A 19,168-nucleotide genomic window follows, 5' to 3' on the forward strand; every position below is an offset into this window, starting at 1 on the left:
GTTCCAATATGGTGCGGATCTCAGGAGACACTGGTGGGGCAGTAGCCTGCCACACTATAGCCGCTTACCAGGGAGGTGAGCTGGTTGCTGGATTTCCCAGCACCCTAAGTTCCAACATGGCTCAGATCTCAGGAGACGCTGGTGGTTCTCCCCCTGGGCCTGCTGCAGCCTGACATACCACAGCCACTTACCAGGGAGGCGAGCTGCTTGCTTCTCCCAAATATTTGGACTTGTGCTCCCTTCTGTAGGGACAAAATGGCCCTACAAGGCACTGGGCTTCCACATTCCTTCCTCTTCTACCTCAGAACAGCATCTATGGCCCTGGCCATCATTTCTCTACCTGGACAGGCAGGTGTGGGGTCAAGAATGGGACCATCCAAGACAGGTAAAGGAAGCAAGATCATCTGTGCCCCAGCGGCTGTGAGAAGCTCTGAACTGCCCTCAGCTGGCCTGCCCTTAACCCACCTGTGACAGTCATGGGAAGGGTAGCCGCATCCTGGGACCAGTCCTGCAATGGCCCCTCATGGAGTCCCTGAGCTCACTTTGCCACAGTTACTGAACAAGCAGCCTTGGGAAAGGTGAGCAAGCTGAGGATTTTCTAAAAGAATCGGAAAGTCCACCTCCAGGCCTCAGATTCCTCAAGAACACGGCCTTTTAAAGATGCAGAGCTGGTGCATGGAGCTAAACTCTTGCCTTCCTCTCCTTCCACGTCTTCCCAAGGAGAAACCATTACCAATTCACTGGTGTGCATCTTCTGAGCGTGATAGCTGTGGGCACAGCAGTAACTATTCCTATGTCACAATAATGAGGTCATATGGGATATATTGTTACTCACTCCTTTTCCCTTCTTAATAAATATTGGGTCTTTTTCATATTAACACGGGACTTGCCTCATATTTCTTCATAGATACACACAGCTCAATGATGTTCCACAGTGTGCTTGAATCATGCTTTACCATTTCTATCTATGTTTTTGCCTTTTCAGGTTGCAATGAACAACTTCTAAGACTAATACCTGGGAGCAAATTTGCTAGTGCAAAGGGTAAGTGATGTCCATTTTTGATAGGTGTTGTCCTCCAAAAAGATCATGCTCCTCACTGTTTAGCTTCCAGTAACGGTGGATGTAAATTCACTTTACACATCTGCCGCTTTTTCAGTCTTGCCAGTCTGGTGGGGAAAGATATCTTGCACTTTAATTTTTTGTTGATGATGGTACAAGTGATCGAACATTCCCAGATTTTTAAAATTTTTATCTTTATTTTGAGACAGGGTCTCACTAAGTGACTAAGTTCTTTAGGCTGGGCTCAAACTTACATTTCACACGCCTCAGCCTCTCAGTGTCTTGGGATTACAGGCATGTGCCACTGGGCCTGGCTTTGCACTTGGTTAAGATTGCATTTCTCTCTGGAATGACTGTATGTCTCTTCTGCTGTTTCTTTGCCAAGTGCATCTCAATAAACCAGGTTTTGAGGCGCCCCTGGCCAGGGTGCCCCAACTGCTCACGAGGCTTTCTGCTGAGGTGGTTCCACCAGAGCTTCCCTGTGGGAGGTAAGTGATATTTATTTTTTTAATATTAAGCTGCCTCAGAAGCAGGCATAGCATCCCCCAGGGCCTGCAGCTCATGTGGGAAGAAAGAAAAAGACTTCTGTGTGACAGCAGACTCTCTCTGTTCGGGGAACTGTTCATCGTCATCACATGTCTGTAATGATGCACATCCAGCCAGCCCTCTGTGTCCAAGCACAGGGCTGGCCCACAAATCTCCATGGCCTGCAACTATGCAGTATGGCTGATGGGAGCAATCCTGGGCTCGGTGCCAGCAGACCCAAGTTCAAACCCGGGTTCTCCCTGAGAAGGATGTACGTGCATGAGCTGGCCCAGCCCCTTTTCTGCTCATTGCCTTTGCCATCTTGTAGCTTCAGACCTGCCTGCTTTACCCCAGGTTCATTGCTCACCTGGCTTCTGTGGTGCTGTTTTTGCTGGCTCTTTTCCCAGGCCTATGACCACTCTTCCCCTCCTGTCTTTGCAGGGTCCTCATCTGGAGCTCTGCCAAGTCCCTCCATGGAGTCTAAGCTCTCCAGAGAGCTCTCAGGCAACTGCCCCTGTAGAGCTCTAGCCCACAACCTCTGTTGCTCTTGGAGCAGGTCTCTGGTGCCCTGTGCCCAGGAACATGCACAGAGTCCTCATTTGAATCTATTTCTCCCTCAAGTCTCCTCTTCCCGTGTGCATGGTTTAGAAGTGGTGTCGACCAGTTGCTTAGGTCAAAGACCTAGAGAATCAGCTGAAGGTCCTCCCTTTTTTTCACCAGGAATTATTTGATGATTCCCCAGTGTCACCTGTAATACAATTCAGGCTCTTCAGATATATCTCAACTTAATTTCCTGGTTTTCCTGTCCCTTGTTCCTTACAGTATTCCATATTCAAGTCAAATTGGGCTGCTTAAAATTAGTCAAATGATCATATGCTTTCTTGTCTCTGCCCAGAGAGGAGAGTTTCTCAGCCTTGGTATTATTAATGTTTTGAGTTGGATAATTCTTTGTTGTGAGGACTCTATTGTGTATTATTAAGATGTTTAGAAAACATCTTTTGCCTTACCCAGCAGCATCACTCCTTCCTCAAGTTGCTGCAAACGCTGTCAGACATTGCCAGGTGTGCACCCAGGGGACAGAATCATACCCTGGTAAATCACCACAACTACCCAGAGTCATGTTTCTTCCTTTGCGTGGAAAGTTACCTCCTGTATTTCCCTACCCCCATTGTAACATAGTGACCAATTTGTAAAAGCAGATTACAGAAAAGTGTACATGCTACCAGCACAAATGAATGAGAACTGGAGTAGAGTATGCGGAAATGGTTATAATAAATAAGTTGTGTTTCCCTGAGTTACTATTTTACAGGGTTAAAAATGTTACCACTTTATAGTCAACTGCATCTTGCTGACTTTCAATTATTGCAAGATTCTGACTCTAGAAATTTCATGGCAGACAAGTTGCGCAGGCCATGGAATCTGCCTTCGAGTCTTGGGACCATTTTGGGCTGAATGAAACCTACAAGTGAGGTACCAACCATGCACCAACGTCCCGTCCCTTGGAACTTAGACATGTCGAGTATGTTTGGAGATGTCTGGATCCCAGTGTTAGGTCTGATCCATTTTAGAATGGACCCTCTGCTGCAATGGGAAGTGGGATTATGATTAACCTATTGACTGACTTTTCTTAAATGTGCTTGTTATTCTTTCTTTTTTAAATGTCTAATCTAACCTCAGGTCTTTCCTCCCAAACTGCTGAGCTCCCACTGGCCTGTCCACTCTCAATATGATGGAATGTGGGCTCTCATTCTCCCTCAAAGACCTGCACTTTGCCTCCTGAGGGACTTTTCACAGGGCTGCTCTGGAGTGTAACACTTTGGTACTTTTCTTTTCCCCCTCTTTTGTGCACAGTCCTTGAAGACACAGAGTGCATTAGGCCCCTGTGGGTACTGTCACTGCTTGATGATGCTCTTGCTATGTGATCGGACTCCCTGAGTACTTGACATTCACCCTGTGCCAGGAACTGGTAACAGAAACTATAGACCATGGAGTCCTCCCATGAATACCCAGGACAGCAGGATCCTGGATCTTCTCTGCCACATTTCACAGGCACCCCAACCATCTCTCCAACTTCTCCATCTTTATGATGTCCTATCCATAAAATGGGAGAAATAGTCCCCACCTTGGGAATCTGGTGAGACTTTGTATTAAGTGCATTGAGCCTTGGGGAGAATGTCACCACTTATTAGAAGGCAAATTAGTGCCTTCTAATAATCTGTTCACTTTAGACCAGAAAATAGTGCTGTGGTTTTTTTAAGTAAAATGCCCTACAGTCTCCTGTCTTCAGATGTCTTTCACTTAAAGAGCTCATGTTCAGGAAGAACTCAGAAGGCTGGTGTGAAGATTTAATCCAATTCCAATCACTCCTGACCTGCATCCCCCTTCAGGTCCTCAGATGTTCTCCTGTAGTCTCAAGTACCGTCTAGAAGCAGGTAGCGACTTAGAGCCATGACTGAAAACCAAGTCCTTCAGTGTAGGATATGAGGTTTCTGAGATTTTATTTCTAGTAGAAGCTCATTGCTCAAGAATCGACAAATTTAGGGGTAAGAAGCTTCTTCCTTCAGGACCCAAGCTGTGAGTTGTAAGGGGATTAGAGATTGTAGTTGTGACTTATTTGGAAAAGCAAAGCTGTTCCCTCTCTTTGGCTTGCTCATACTGAAAAACTAGGTGCAGACTGTGGTGACCGTGTTGAAGAGAGGAAGGAGATTGGTTGGGAGGTACAGCTGAACAGTGTCTTGCTTATCCAAACATATAAGACAAGGTGTGAATGGATTTGTGAGAACACAGGATAACCACTCTGTCAGCAGATTTTAGAAAAATGTAATCACTTGGGAAGGAAATCTTCCTAATAGGGGTCATATCTTCTCCAGTTCCTTAAAGGCGGTACGTGAACTGGTCTTTGGCCGCCTTAATATTTCAGCTTTGTTGATTATTACTTGTACCCTGAACTCTAGCCAATCTCCTGTCTTGTGTTCTAAAACATGCTCCAGTTTCTAGCTTCTGCTGCCTTTTTCTCCATGCATTTACCTTCTTTGCATCTTCAAATCTGTATCCTCACAGCCCTCGGCTTGGCATCAGGTACACCACAAAAAGTGCCAAGTAAGTATCTCGGAATGAACAGCAGGACCATAAAGTCTCTTCTATTTTAAAGTTGCATCCAGTTAGTAAAGTACTTTCATTGTTGGGGTTTTTCAAACTGTAATATGAGGAGGAAAGACAGTTCATTGTCTCATTTACTTCATAAGCATTTGTCTCCTTACATTGTCCCACACATAATGCCAGGCATATGAGGATAAAGATGAATCAAATTTATTCCTTTCCTCAAGGAGCGCATAATCTAACATTAATGAGAATACAGGGGACACAATTCAGTATGACTTGTGCTCTGCTGGGGCACTGGAAGAACTCTAGAACTCTAGAACTTCTATTCCCTGAGCCTGAAGTTCAGGATAAATAGCTTCATTCAGGAATAGATGTTGCATAGATTAAACAAAGAAATTTTATGCAATAATCATATAATGAACATGCTCTGCATGCTGTAGAGCTTAGAAAAATTGTAGGCCCCTTATACTTAGTGACCCAAGACAAAGGTTTTGTTTTGTTTGTTTGGTTTTGTTTTTTTGTACCAGGGATCAAACACAACCTTGCACTTGCCAGGCAGGTGCTTACACAGCTGAGCTAAATCCCCAGCCCCCTAAGACAAAGGTATTTTTAAAATTCTCTCTGATTTATTTCCATATTCTTCTCTTGTTTATCACTGTGACCAGTTGTACGTGGTTGAATCTACTTCTTGCCATTCTTTCTTGTCATCTAACCTATTTCTAATATACTGATTTCTAGGAAATGATTTAACTGAATTTGTAGAATCAGTATCCTTTCTTTATAGCAGGGTGTTTCAACCCTGACTGGCTACATATTTCAGGCCCTGGGAAATTCATTTAATCCCCATCTTTGTCTCCATGCTCAGAAATTGTGATTTAATTAGGCAAGGCTTGGTTTGGATTCCCTAGCTGAAACTATCATGTGTCCAAAGTTTAGGATTGCCTATTTTATAAGCGATTCTAGGTCCATAAATTTGGATCAGGTTTGGAGGATGACCTAGTCTCACCTGCGAAATTAAGTACACAAGCTTGGTGACAGCTCTTTCTTAAGCACAAAATTCATTTTTAAATCTCTAGGGTGTAAAGACAGAGTCCTGGCCTCTCCACTAGTTGTGGCAGCCAGTGTATGAGTCTAATGACACAGCTGCCCCCGGCCAAGAAATGGCCCCACTCATGCTTCAAGATGTCTTAATACTTCACAAGCAGTTATGAATGGTGGCTGAGTTCATTGCTAATCAGGTGTTTAAAATCTCAGCTAATAAATATTGGTGCTACCAGAGGGCTCAATATTTCATCATAATGGCCAACTGATCAGAATTCAAGCTCCTATAAAATGAGAAGATTTAAGACTTTTGACTTGAAAACTGAATACAAGCTATGCATACACACAGCAGAGTTAAATGTAACCTGACAGTCATAATATATATATATATATATATATATATATATATATATATATAGTTGGGCAAAATTTCAAGGTAGTGACAGTCTGTCACCTTCTAATTTCGGAGACATCTTCTCTCAAAGTTCAGGCTAGGCGAGCTTTGGTGACATCCAGCTATCTGTGACTTAAGGGTGGCAGCTTCCTGATGTTGTCTGACACACTCATGTAAAATTGTGTCAGTCAGCTGGCAAACACTGAGCCTATCACAGGCTAACAGGTTGTGGACAGCATAGACATGGCCTTGAGGCACTCACACTCTTCCATAGCTGAAATCTTCAATGGTCTTGAATCCTAGGAAGGGTCAGAAAGATTTTCTAGGGGGTTGGAGGTGGGACAGACATTCTTCGACAGGGGTTAGATTGGAATGTAGTTCGTTGGGTCCCAAGAAGCGTTAGTAGGGGAGTCGGGATGTGGAAAAGAAGGGAAAGGAAGAAAACCAAGCAAAGATGCACAGTCCAGCAAGCTGCCTGTGCGGGGACAATGGGATGTGAGTCCCCCTGGAGACTTCAGTGTGACAGCATAGCCTGTAGCTCAGAGTTATTCCATGTAAATGTGAAAATGCTGGGGATATTTATTGTCTGCTATTAGTTAAGGACCATTTCTAAAGGCACTGACTCTCATAACCTGGCTAGCCTGTGCACCGGCCGAACATGTCCCCCACAGCTGGTAAAAAAAGCCACCCATCAGGAAGTCTCTGAACTCTCATTAACAGCCTCTGCCTCAGCAGATCTCAGAATTACCCTTGGTCTTTGGAGGGATGGAGAAATGACCGTGCAAGTTGCGACCCCCAGCTATGCTAGTGATGCACAATCTGTGCATGAGATTGGATGGGCATGCCATTAACTCCTTCTCAGAATTACTAGTTTCTGGGACCCAAGAAATGAGTCTGAGCCTCATGGAGGGAACTTCTTATCCACAAAGAGGCAGGGGTACTTGGCAAACCTTTCCTTGGTGACTAGAACAATGGATGTCCCAATAATTTTTGATCACTAGATTCTGAGTTTGCTGGCAAACTGGCGTAGAAAGTTTGCCCATGACTTTTTCAAGTCATACTGGATTTCAGGGTAATCAACTGGGATTTGAGTCTCAGCTTTCCCACATTGTAGCTTTGTGAGTTTGGAGACTTGTTTAATTTCCTGAATCTTAGGTTTCTTGTCTATGAAAAGTGACTCTCTAACAGGCCGGCCCTTCCAGGTTCTTGCTGACTTGTCAGTCTGCAGCGCCCAGCTCACCCAACACAGATCTGGGGTGATTTTCAGGGAACACACAGCAAATGACCCATCGCGGGAGCCCTGCCTTGGTCTTGAGTAAAGCTCCTGACTGGAGGCTGCTTAGAGCTGGGCTTGGGCTCCTGCTGCTGTCTTTCCCAGGGTTGGAGCCCGAGTGCAGGTGGCAGCCCAGTCTGTGGTAACAATACCCTGGACTGAATCCTGGCTCCACAGATTACTTACTGCTTATATTACTCGCAGCAAACAAACCACTGACCATTTTGAGCCTCAGTTCCCTTACTTGTGCAATGGATCAAACCAGAATGTACACTAATAGAGCTTTGCATTGTGGAGTGTGTATCAAGGACTCAATGTCAGCCTCCTGTTGTCACCCTTTGTCTGGAGAGGGATCCCACTCAGTGGAGCCAGGAGGGAGTGCTGGGCACTTTGTGATCTGCTCTGAAGTCCTGACGTCATGGAAACAGATGCTCTTTGCCTGTCTTTGTCTGTAATTGTTAAGCTTTGTTCTCTGCCACAATTAGACATATTGAGTTCAAAAGAGACATTGTCTCACACTAATGAATAGATTAATAGCCTCCCTCCCCAGATGTAAGAGTTTTTATCTGCCTCTTGAAATAATTATGACATCTCTGGGAGGGAGGGAAGCTGCAGGGAGCCACACAGAACTAAATAATTCACACCTGATATACCTGAGCCCCACTCTTGGCTGAGAGGTGGGAGCCTGTGGCCATGGCACAGTGGACTGGCTGAAGGTCACTCAGGGAACACATGAGGTAGGTGTCCATTGTCTGGCCCCTAACCAGTTACTCAGGGAGAAATGAACCCTGACTCTAACATCATAGGGTATAGTGAGAGCTAAAGGAGGCAAAAAAAGGGAAAGAAATGCATGCCTTCCAAGCCTGGACTTGAGCTTGCAATTCAGGGATGTGTCCTGGCAAGCCTGGGCCAGGCAGAGGAGGCCAGACCAGCTCAAGACTGGAGCTGGGAGGCTGGTGGTTACTGGTGAGCATGTGGACACTGAACACTAGCCTTTTCTTTCTGTGCGGGAAGCTCTCTAGAAAGTCAACCTTCGTGTTTTAGGCTGAATCTTCTCTGGTTTGGTGTGGGTTTCTAGACTGACCATCAGCAGATCCATTTCTTGCTCTTGTTGGGAACAGAACATACAAATCAATATTGTCTATGTGAGAAACCCCACCACGTCTTGTTTCCTTTATCCCTGATGCATCTCCCAGCTGGCTGATGCTGGGACCAGGCTGTTAGAACCATTAGCCAGCACAGGGTCCCCGCTCCCACATGCTGGGAAGCCCTGCCCTGTTAGAATTTGTTGAGACCTGACACTTTCTCACTTCACCTGCAGGAGGTCAGCAGCCAACCAAGGAAGCAGAACTCCTTAGGAGAAAGATGTTTCCAAAAACTTGAGAAGAGTATTAGAATCTTTTAACAAACACGATTTTCATATTTATTCTCTTGTTTTCATAATACAACATGACCTACTTTGAGACGAATATTTTTTAAAAATCTACCAACTCACACAGCAGAAAGCAGTAAGTTTTCTTCCCCCAGAATTAACATTTTAATTTTAGAGATAGAATAAAAGAAAAACACTGGGACCACAGTATCCAGCATTTCAAGAGAATCCCCTTATCCCTGGCTTGGCCAATTTGTAGGAACTGGCCTGCCCAGAGGGATTGGAGGTCTAAACAAAGCCAACCACTAGCTTCCAAATTGATTTTCAAACCAAAATTGGAACAGCTCTCCAATGCTCCCAGGATTTGAAGCTATTAATACTGAAGAACAATGAGAAAGAAAAAGTGAGTGTGCAAGAGGTGATTTATGACCAAAAGGAAGTTGCAAGCTTGGAAACTTGTATGTAACCCAATCACAGGCCGGTCTGGAGGTGTGCCAGGGAAGAGAGGGAGGATGTAAAGGGAGAGGGTTTTGGAGGGAAAGGAAAACCTATGAAAGGTTACGTGGGCCTTGGGCCTGCAACGAGCAGGCGAGGAGCTGACCATATTGAACTTCTCATAACCACAGCAGATTTCTGCACAGCTGTCGTCAGCGCCTAAGACACCCCGCCAACCTCTCCTTTTATTTATTTCTTGCCATTATTCCATCACCGAGCAGGTTAAACGGCAGGAAGAGAGTCTCCCACCAGAGTGTGAGATTGTGGCCACTGTAGCTCAACCCGAGGTCTCCTCTTAGGTGTCAGGTTCTAAGGTGTCGAGGTCACAGCTCCAGCTGCTAATCGGTGAGACCAGCCATTGCCAAGTTAGAGCAGAGGAACGCAGGAAAGTGAGGCCAGGCATTCAGAGCCCGGCCAGGTGTTCTGGGAATGGACACCTGCCCTTACCCTTTTTAAAATTTGTATTTAGAAAAGTTATTTATAATTATTCACAGGTTTATTGGGACAGAATTTATATGCAAGAAATTGCACAAATTTGAAGTATGTAATTTGATGAATTTTGAGACACGTATTTGCCAATGAAAGCTCAATTACAATCAAGACAATGAACATAACCATCACCCCCAAAATCCATTCCTCCCTTCTTCTCTACTTACAGGCAAACAATGATCTGGATTCTGTCACTGTAGATTTATTTGCATTTTTTACAATTTTTAATAAAGAAGATCATTTGATACATATCTTTCTGGCTTTGTTGTGGCCTGGAAACCACTGGTCTGACTTCTTTCAGCATAATTATTTTGACATTCGTTCATCTGGTTACATATACTAATAGTTACTCCTTTTAGAGTAGTAGTCAAGGGTATCAATATACCACAGAATGTTTATTCATTCACCTATTGATGGATATTTGGGTCATTTCCAAACTGGGTCTATTACAAACACAGCTACATGAACATTCGTGCATAAATCTCTGTGTGGAACTGTATTTCATTTCTTTTTTTGGATGAGATGGTTGTCTTATAGATATTTGTTGTCTTGTAGGTATTTCTCTGGCTTTCTAACCAATTGCCGACCTGTTGTACACTGACTGTACTATGGTATGACGCATATGAGAGTCTTAGATGCTCACCAACATTTGATACAGACTCTTTAGCTTTAGCCATTCTGGTAGAAGTACAGTGGGATCTCAGTGTGATTTTAGTGGTATTTCTTTACTAACTGATATCTAATAAATACTTTGTTGTGTGATTTATATATTATCTTTGGTGAATGACTGCTTAAGTCTTTTCTCATTCTTAAAGCTGGATTATTCATCTTCTTATTACTGAGTTATAAGAGTTAAAATATATTCTAAATACAAATCTTTTGTCACATGTTTTACAATGCTTTTTTGAGTTTGTGACTTTCCTTTATTTCCATAAGAATGTCCCTAATTAGTCAGCACATATTTTAAATTTTGATGGAATCCAATATATAGATTTTTTAAAAGTGGTTTATAGTTTTTATGTATATTTAAGAATTCTTCTCTAGTCTAGAGTCATTTAGATTTTTTTCTGAGGTTTTCTCCTATGAGTTTCATAGTTTTACCCTTACATTTGGGCCTATTTTGTATTTCAAGCTGAACTGTTTATATAGTATAAAGTAAGGATGAATGTTTTTGGTGTTTTGTTTTTTGTTTTTTACACATAGCTGATTGTTGTTATACAGTTTGTGACAAGATTATCTTTCCTGTGTTTAATTGCTTTGGCATTTTGGTCAAAAAATTTCTGACCATATATGCATCAGTCTGTATTTGACGTTCTTTTTTTTAAATTTTTGTATTTGACATTCTTTTGCTTCATTTTTCTATACATCTGGTTTTTCTTTTTTTTACAAATTAACAGTCTTGATTTCTATAACCTTGTAACATTCCTTCCAACACTGTTCTTTTGCAAAATTGTTTTGTCTAGTATAGTTCTTTCATATTTCCATACACATTTAACTTGCCAATTTCTACCCAGAAAATTCTATTTACATTTATACTATTATTAAAATTAATTTATAGACAAAATTTATGTCATTGTTTTCAAATGTTTTTGCTGCCCTCTCCCCCTCTCCCTTCCCTTTGTGACTGTAATTATAGGTGTACTGAGCCACTTGAAGTTGCCCTCACAGCTTCTGATTTCTTTACTTTTTTCTCAGTCTTTCCCTGTCTGTGTAATTTTTAATAACTTCGATTGCTTTGTCTTAGTTAGAGCTTACTAATCTTTTCTGCAGTGACTAATTGTCAGTTAACCTTAAAAGTTGCATTTTCATTTCAGATTTTGCATTTTTTAAACCTACAAGTTGAATTTGGGGCCTTTTGTATCTTATTATTATTTCCTTAATACCCTATGCTTTCCCCTGCCTTTTGGAAAGCAGAGAATGTAGTTATAATGTGCCTTTAAGTGTTCTTGTGTACTAATTCTGTCACTTGTATCATTTCTGGGTCTGTTTTCTTTCCACAATGTGTATAATTCTCTGACTCATTTGCAGACCTAATAATTTGGTTGTATTGAATCCCAGGTACTGAGAAATTTATCTAGCATAGAGGAGAGTTTTGTGTTTCTTTAATTATTCTTGAGGTTTGTTCTAGGATCCCTGTAAGTTACTTGGAAACAGTTTGATCTTTTTGTGGCTTCCTTTTGGGTTTTGTTAATTGGCACCAGAACAGCTTATCTGGGGCTAATTTTCCCTATGGTAGGGGCAATGCCCTCTGAATTGCTCCCTAATGCCTTATATAAAAAAGAGTTTTCCACTCTGGCTGGAAAGAACATGAACTAGCCTTGAATCTAGGACCACTGATGATGGCTCCTTTCTAGTAGATTCTTCCTGGCCTCAGATAATTTCTTCATGTACATGTGATGAGATTCTGCAGCTCAGATGTGAGTTGCCCTTGAACTCACTATGTGACCTAAACTGGCCTCAAACTCATGGTGATCCTTGTGCCTCAGCCTTCTGAGTGCTGGGATTTCAGGCATGTGACATCATGCCAGGCAGCTCACATTTTTTTTTTTAAATTTTAGAGAGCATAAACCCAAGCAAAATAAATCAGAACAAAGCCAATAAAAACAAACTAGTGTAAGTGACACAGGAGTTCAAAACAATATGAAATCAAAAATAGTCACCATAATGCCTCCTGCTGTCTTCAAAATAGCTGTAGATATCTTCAGACATAGTAAAAATCAAACAGAACAGAACAGAACAGAACCAAGAAAAGCAAAACAATGAATGCAATAAAGGACTTCAAAGCAAGACAATAGTAAACCCAAAATGGCTACCATAATATATCTTGCTGTCTTTGAAATGGTTGCTCATGCCATCAGATATAAAAAAACAAATAGAACAAAACCGAATAAAACTCAACCCAACAAAACAATGAAAATGATGCAGGGCCTCAAAACAAGATAATAGGGAATTGACAATGGCTACTACTTTCAAAAAAGGAGATTTCCTATAGATGCCACATTGCATAACGTGATCCTCTGAATAGATGATCCTAAACCTAGACCTGCAAAGTCAGTGAAACAGCAAACACCACAAATACCAAATTGCATTTCACCTCAGTAGCTATTTCACGGCCTGTGTTTCTCTGGATCAGCCAGTTTCTTGGGGGCTGGGGGTTCGCTCTTCTTGTTACCCTGTGCACTGGAGGGGCTGGGGTCTGGCTGTGCCCCCAGCAGCAGTGGCCTGCACATGGTGCTGGTTTATAGGGAGGGTTTGCTTCTTGTTGACTTCTTGTCCTCTTCTCCCACAGTCCATGAATGGCTCTGAGTCATGGGAAAAGGCTAAGGTCTGGCTGTCTCCCTGGTGGTGGCAGCCTGTGCATGGCTCTGCTTTGTAGCGAGGGCTTGCTTCTTGTTGGCTTTTTGTTCTCTCAACCCACATTTTTAACCTAAGGAAACTGCTTGGCTCTGCTTGGATCCTCCCTCTCTGTTGTGGCCTGGAAATTACTGGTGGTGACATAGGTTACCAAGTATGGCTCACTTTGTGAGTTTCCTTGTCTTATGAGTCACTGTCGTGTGTTGCCTATAGTTCGATGGTGGAATTTTTTCATATATTTATCTAGTTTTGTTGTTGTTGTTGTTTTTCAGAGTGTAAAGGTAAGTCTGGTTTCTGCTACTCCACCATCCCTAGCTTCACTCAAGGCAATTTCTTGATATTTCTCAACCTGGTCAGGGATGAGGCAAGGTAGATATGAGTGTACATGTGTGTTTCTATATGTATATACATGTGTGATGAGTATATACATATGAGCATATGCATGTTGCTTTTCTTGGAGGTATGAAGAGACTCATCTTATCTGTACAAGGCTGTGCATGGGGTATTCTTGCAAGACGTATCTCAATCACATTCATTTGAGATAAAAGAGAAAAGAAGGGTGCTTGGAAGAGCTTCCATCTATCAGTTCTGGAAAGACAATGAATCCAATTGAAAACAAATCCAGGTCTCTCAATGGCCAGGTAAGTGTTGCTTCCTAAAGATGAATAGCAAGTCATAATCCAACGGGGAGGTGCGGTGTCCAAATAATGCCTTACAGTCAATACTTTACACATTTATTTTAAGATGTAACTTTATCCTGATCTCATGGGGAGCTATCACGCATCTATTTTGTTAGTGTAATTGTTACTGCTCATTATTTAACAGCTTGGCTTCTGAGAAGTCATTTTATGGCCAAGGATGAGAAGGCAGAAGGAATTCTGGATGGCTGTGGCTATTTCTAAAAGCTGAAGTCCTACTGCAAAGCCCCTGAAGGCTGGATCGGGGAGACCCTGTTCTGCTACATGGCTTCCGTTTCTGGCATCAATCTCAGTCCTCCCTAGGCTTGGTAATGCCTCCACATTACACCCATCACTGCTAGCAGAATGGAAATGGGGAAAGTATCTGGTGCTTAATCAGTACCAGCCAAGGAATGGATGGGAGGAGGGCAGGATGCAGAAAGGTCTGGGAATGAGGAGAGATCTAGTAAATGGAGAAGAGTGAAGCCCCATAAAGTCATTTTATGGTGTGGTCTGGACCAGAGCTGTTGGCATCCGATGTTTATTGGCTCCCCGGGACCTGCAGGAACTGGGACATGTCTCTACTCCCAACCTTGGCTTCTGCCAACTGGCATTCTTGCTGACTGAGCAGTTCTTGAGAAATTTACTTCTTGGAATATTTCAGTTCTATGTTCAAAAATGAGGTGAAGAGGAAATTTCCAAAAGCAAGGACTTGGCAGATCACAGAGGCAGCAGTTCTGATTTGGAGGGAGCATCAGAGAGAGCCCCCCCACCCAATGTATGTGTTGAACAGCTGGGTGGTCAGCAGAACCAAGTCAGAGTGAGGCCAGGATTTCACCATCTTCCCAGAAATGGGCCCAAGGGATGCATCAGCCCCGTCATCATCAGATCACTCAGGGCCAAAGGACAAATGCTACCTTGCACTTTCCGGTCTTCTGCAATGGGAATGTGGCTTTTCACTGAAGGCCTGAGGTTTCTCTGTGATGCCTGGATTTTGGCAACAGCTTCATGGGCCACGCCAGGCAGGGAGAATTCCTCATTCACAAGCCGACTTGAATCCATAATGTCTCTGTAGGTTAGGAAATGGACAAGAATTAAAATCCTCTCCCTTGTCAGCCGCTGGTGGTGACCATGAACACCATTTTCACTGCTGTGACCTTTGGTGTCAGCCTGGAAGGCACACATGCCGAGTGCTGGTGATGTCTAACAGCTGTGAAGAGACTGCTTGGGTTGTCTTGAACAGCTAGCTCCCCTTTGCCTCTTAAAGGCATTGCTATTTTCTTTATTGTTGTACATAGGTACTATATGGCCATGATACAAATTTCAAAAACACAAAAAGGTAAAACTATGAAGTCTTCCTGCTTTTTCTTGACCCCCAGCTCTCCAGGTCTCTTCCCCAGAGAGTTCATCAACACTTCAAATATTTGTGTGTCTTTTCAGTGGCATTTTCTGCATAGTTAGACAAATATATAAGTGTGTAATCACTTTTGTAATTTTCATTTTTAAAAATTTTAATTTTATTTTAGAGAGGATAAAACAGAATAAAACCAATCAAAACAAACCAGTGTACTTTAAAACACTATGAAATCAACAATAGTTACCCTAATACCTTTTGATGTCTTTAAAATAGCTGCAGATAACTTCAGACATAGTAAAAATCAAACAGAACAGAATACAAACAATAAAAACAAATCAATGAATGCAATAAAGGATTTCAAAATTAGCCAATAGTAAATCCAAAATTGCTACCATAGTATATCTTGCTATCCTTGAAATAGCTGCTCCTACCATTGGATTTAACATAATGAAACAAAACAAAACAGAATAAAAGTCAACCCAACAAAACAATGGAAATGATATAGGACCTCAAAACAAGGCCGTAGGGAGTCAACAATAGCTACAACTCTCAGAAGGAGATCCCTCCCTAGATGATATCTTCTGAACCTATGCACAGACCAACTGGCCCAACCCCGGCAGTGTTAGTGAAACACCAAAGCACCGCAGGCATCCAATTGTACTTCACCTCCCTAGCTATCATCACAGCTGTGTTTCTCTGGATCAGCCAGTCACTTGGCCGTGGGGTGGGGGTAGGCTGGGGTGGGGGAGTTCATACACCTTGTTTGCCAGCCCGCACACTGAAAGGGCCTGGGGTCTGACCGTTCCCATCTAGTGGCAGCCTGTGCTTGGCACTGGTTTCCACACTGGGCTTCTTTGCTGGTACAGACATTGTTCTCTCTTCCCCCAGTCCATGAATGGTGCTGACTCATGGGACGAGGCTTGGGTCTAGCTGTTCCCAGTCCAACAGCAGCCCGTGCATTTTATTTTTATTACTGTCTTCTCTACTCTTTTCTCTACAAATGAAGATAGCAAGCAGGTTATAGGAACATGGACTCTGAGATAGAGATTTGCAGGGTGTGACTTTTGCAGGAGTGTGCCCTTGAGAATTTGAGATCAACATCAGTAAGAAACAGAAGAAAGCAGGACTGAGCAGATGAAGGAGTTAAACCTACTTCAGTCTTAGCAGAGGCCTTAGTTGGCCTCCGGAGCTGGTATGGCCCTTGGAAGTTGTCCCCCTTTAGGATGAGGTCAGCAGGCCTTTGATCAGACATTAGCTACAGGCATTGTTTCCTTTTTCCTTTTATTTTGTTTCGTTACTTTAAAAAGAATAGAACAAAGCAAAGCAGAACAGAATAATGCAAGCAATACAGGACTTCACAACATGCAACAGGATATCAACAGTGGCTACTATAATGTCTCTTGTTTTCTTTGAAACAGTTGTCCATATCTTCACACACAATAATACCAAACATAATAAAATAGCATATGTGACTTTGCTCTCCTCAGCCATGTGCAACTCCTAGACAGGATCTGGGATATCTGGCAAACGAAGTACAACTATTCTATTCTTGCAGCATATGAAGGACATAGTTCTGTACATGACTTTTTTCATTTCATAGTACATCCTGAGGATTGTTTTGCATCAGTGTGTAAATTTTCTTGTTTCAATTTAATGACTGAAGTATTTCATTATGTGAGAATAGAATATTTACATATATTCCATTGATGGTCAATTAGTTTGTTACCAGTCTTTTGCAATTACACCCAATTCTGTAGTATAAAATTGTCTCTTCGTGCATGTACAAATAGCTAAGTATTAAAGAATATGTGAACTCTTAATTCTGAGAAATGTTACCCAGTGCTATCCATTATGGCTGTAGTAGTCCATACTCCCACCAGTAGTGTATAAGCTTGTCTATCTCCCTAATCTTTTTAAACCCTATTTTATTAAGCATTTTTTGTTTTTCTCAACTGGAAAGGTAGGTTCAAATTAAATTTCTTAGTAGTTTCAGTTTACATTTCCTTTTCAGGAGTAAGAATAATTTTTTTTGTTATGTTTAAAGCAATTTGTGTCTCCTTTTTGCAAACTTTTTATTATAGCTTTTGTCCAATTTTCTTTAGTTTTTGGCCATTCCCTTGCTAAGTTGTAGAAACTCTTTATATGTTATGAAAATAAGACTTGTACTTTGGAGAAATTCAGTCTTTAGTCAATTTAGGCAACAAGAAGAAACAGTCTCATATTTAAGGACCATTTTAAGGTAGATTCTGTGGCACTTCTGGTTCCTATACATGGCCTGTGTTATTCCATTATCTTTGGACTCCACATGCTGAGGTTGAAGCCAGTTGCAGCAATCTTTCCTCCAGTGATGTGCACTCTGCTTGTGTCCCAGAAACTCCTGCAGGTTTCCTGGACTTGGTTTATACTAACACTTCTCTGAGTTCCTGAGTCCCTCCCTGCTTAATGGGATTGGTGCTCTAGGCACAGTTGTCCTTCTAGCTGAGTAGATTCCAGGATGCCCCCCAGATACAAAATCCAGAGATGTTCCAGTTGAATCTGCATATAATTTATGCACATCTTCCCATATACATTCAGTCATCTCTAGATGATGTATAATCCCTAATGCAATGCCAATGCCCTGCAAAAAGTTGTTATACTGTGTAATGAAAAATGACAAGAAAAACGTGTCTGTGTTCTGCACAGGTGGAATTTTTAAAATATTTTCAATCTATGTTTGGTTGAATTTGCAGGTGAGGAACCTACGGATATGGAAGACAACTGTATCATTGCTCTGGATTTCTCATCTTTCTGTCTCTCAGGGTGAGTGTCCCCGAAACTGTAACACATTGTATGACTTGGTCCATCAGAGGACAGAGCAAACTAAACTTGGATGGAGTGTCTCATGGAATCCTCTGTTATCACAGAGGAGTTTGAAAATACCTGGGTGCAGATGTTCCCATAGACACCTAACAACAGTATCATCTTGGACATATCAGTCAACTTCTCCAAGGTGCAATTCATCTGCTTTGTGGGGGAAAATTATAGGTATCTCTATAGGTTTCTGAGAGGATTAGATGAGATTATGTCCCAAATGTTTGATATGGCTTGTAAAGTCCCCGATAAGCTGGTCCTTATGTTTCCCTCAGCTACCTGGTCCCTACCTTGCTGCTAACACTCCAGCCATACCGAACCTCTTTCAGTTTCTGGATACCTCGGTTTGGACAATGCCATCATGTTATAAGTTGTATGGTCTTCGCTGCTCCCACCACGCATTTGCTGTCTTTGTGTTCTAGCCTGCACGCTGCAGTACAGTGCTTCTCCTGCTTCTCATAGCCATCAGCCGTCACCCCCAGGGAGAGACGTCATTAGGCCAGGCCCACAAGTGTCTAGCAGACATTCAGTAAAGATTTCCTGGATAGAGGAAGGATAGAGTGAAGGATAGAGTGATGTTGAACGGACAGTGGATGGGAGGATGGGTGGGGGAAGAAAAGGAAGGAAGGATAGGTAAGTGGATGGATAGAATACCATCTAACACTCTGGGGACACCCTCATGTACTTCTGAAGGCTCTGACTTGCTAATTTCAAATAAAGAACAGCACAAGCCTGACAAGAACAACCCTTCCCAGCAGGAGCAAGGCCATGATGCCTTTTTTTAAAACTACGAAGAAACCATGGCTGGTTGATGTCGCTTGCCAGGCTCTTCATACTCACACAAGTGAAGCTGTGTGCTATTCTGAGTCTCACTGTTATCAGTGCTCAGGGCAGAGCCCTCAGGGAACCAGGGAGAAGACTGACATTAAAGAGACTTATTTATGTTTCATGAAATTACCTATGGTTTCAGTGAGGAGGTGAGCACTCTACCATGAATCTCTATGCTTAGAAAATCATTAGCTGTGCTCTTCTGTTAAAAGCCAGTAACAATACTGCATCACAAAAACATTAATCCTCAAAGGTTTTACAGTGACACTTAGAATTGCAGTATTTATCACACAGCTATTTCATTACCTGCCAAGTAAGGAACATGCTGTTCAAGAGATTTTGGAACAACTG

At 42.4% G+C, this 19,168-nt stretch overlaps 1 long non-coding RNA gene across 2 annotated transcripts in view; it reads left to right on the plus strand.

The window, feature by feature from the left end:
- The first annotated feature begins 983 nt into the window (after positions 1–983).
- The window catches only part of LOC134471632 (uncharacterized), a 43,878-nt gene continuing 25,693 nt past the window's right edge, over positions 984–19,168 (plus strand). For both annotated transcript variants that reach the window (XR_010041137.1, XR_010041138.1), the window contains exons 1-5: positions 984–1,042; positions 1,446–1,548; positions 13,566–13,746; positions 13,931–14,111; positions 17,869–17,938. This is a non-coding gene — a long non-coding RNA (uncharacterized LOC134471632). The remainder of the gene's footprint in view (positions 1,043–1,445; positions 1,549–13,565; positions 13,747–13,930; positions 14,112–17,868; positions 17,939–19,168) is intronic.

Source organism: Cavia porcellus, unplaced genomic scaffold (genome assembly GCF_034190915.1).
Source record: "Cavia porcellus strain 051 isolate PalLab524CR breed Dunkin Hartley unplaced genomic scaffold, mCavPor4.1 scaffold_19, whole genome shotgun sequence".
Taxonomy (NCBI): domain Eukaryota; kingdom Metazoa; phylum Chordata; class Mammalia; order Rodentia; family Caviidae; genus Cavia; species Cavia porcellus.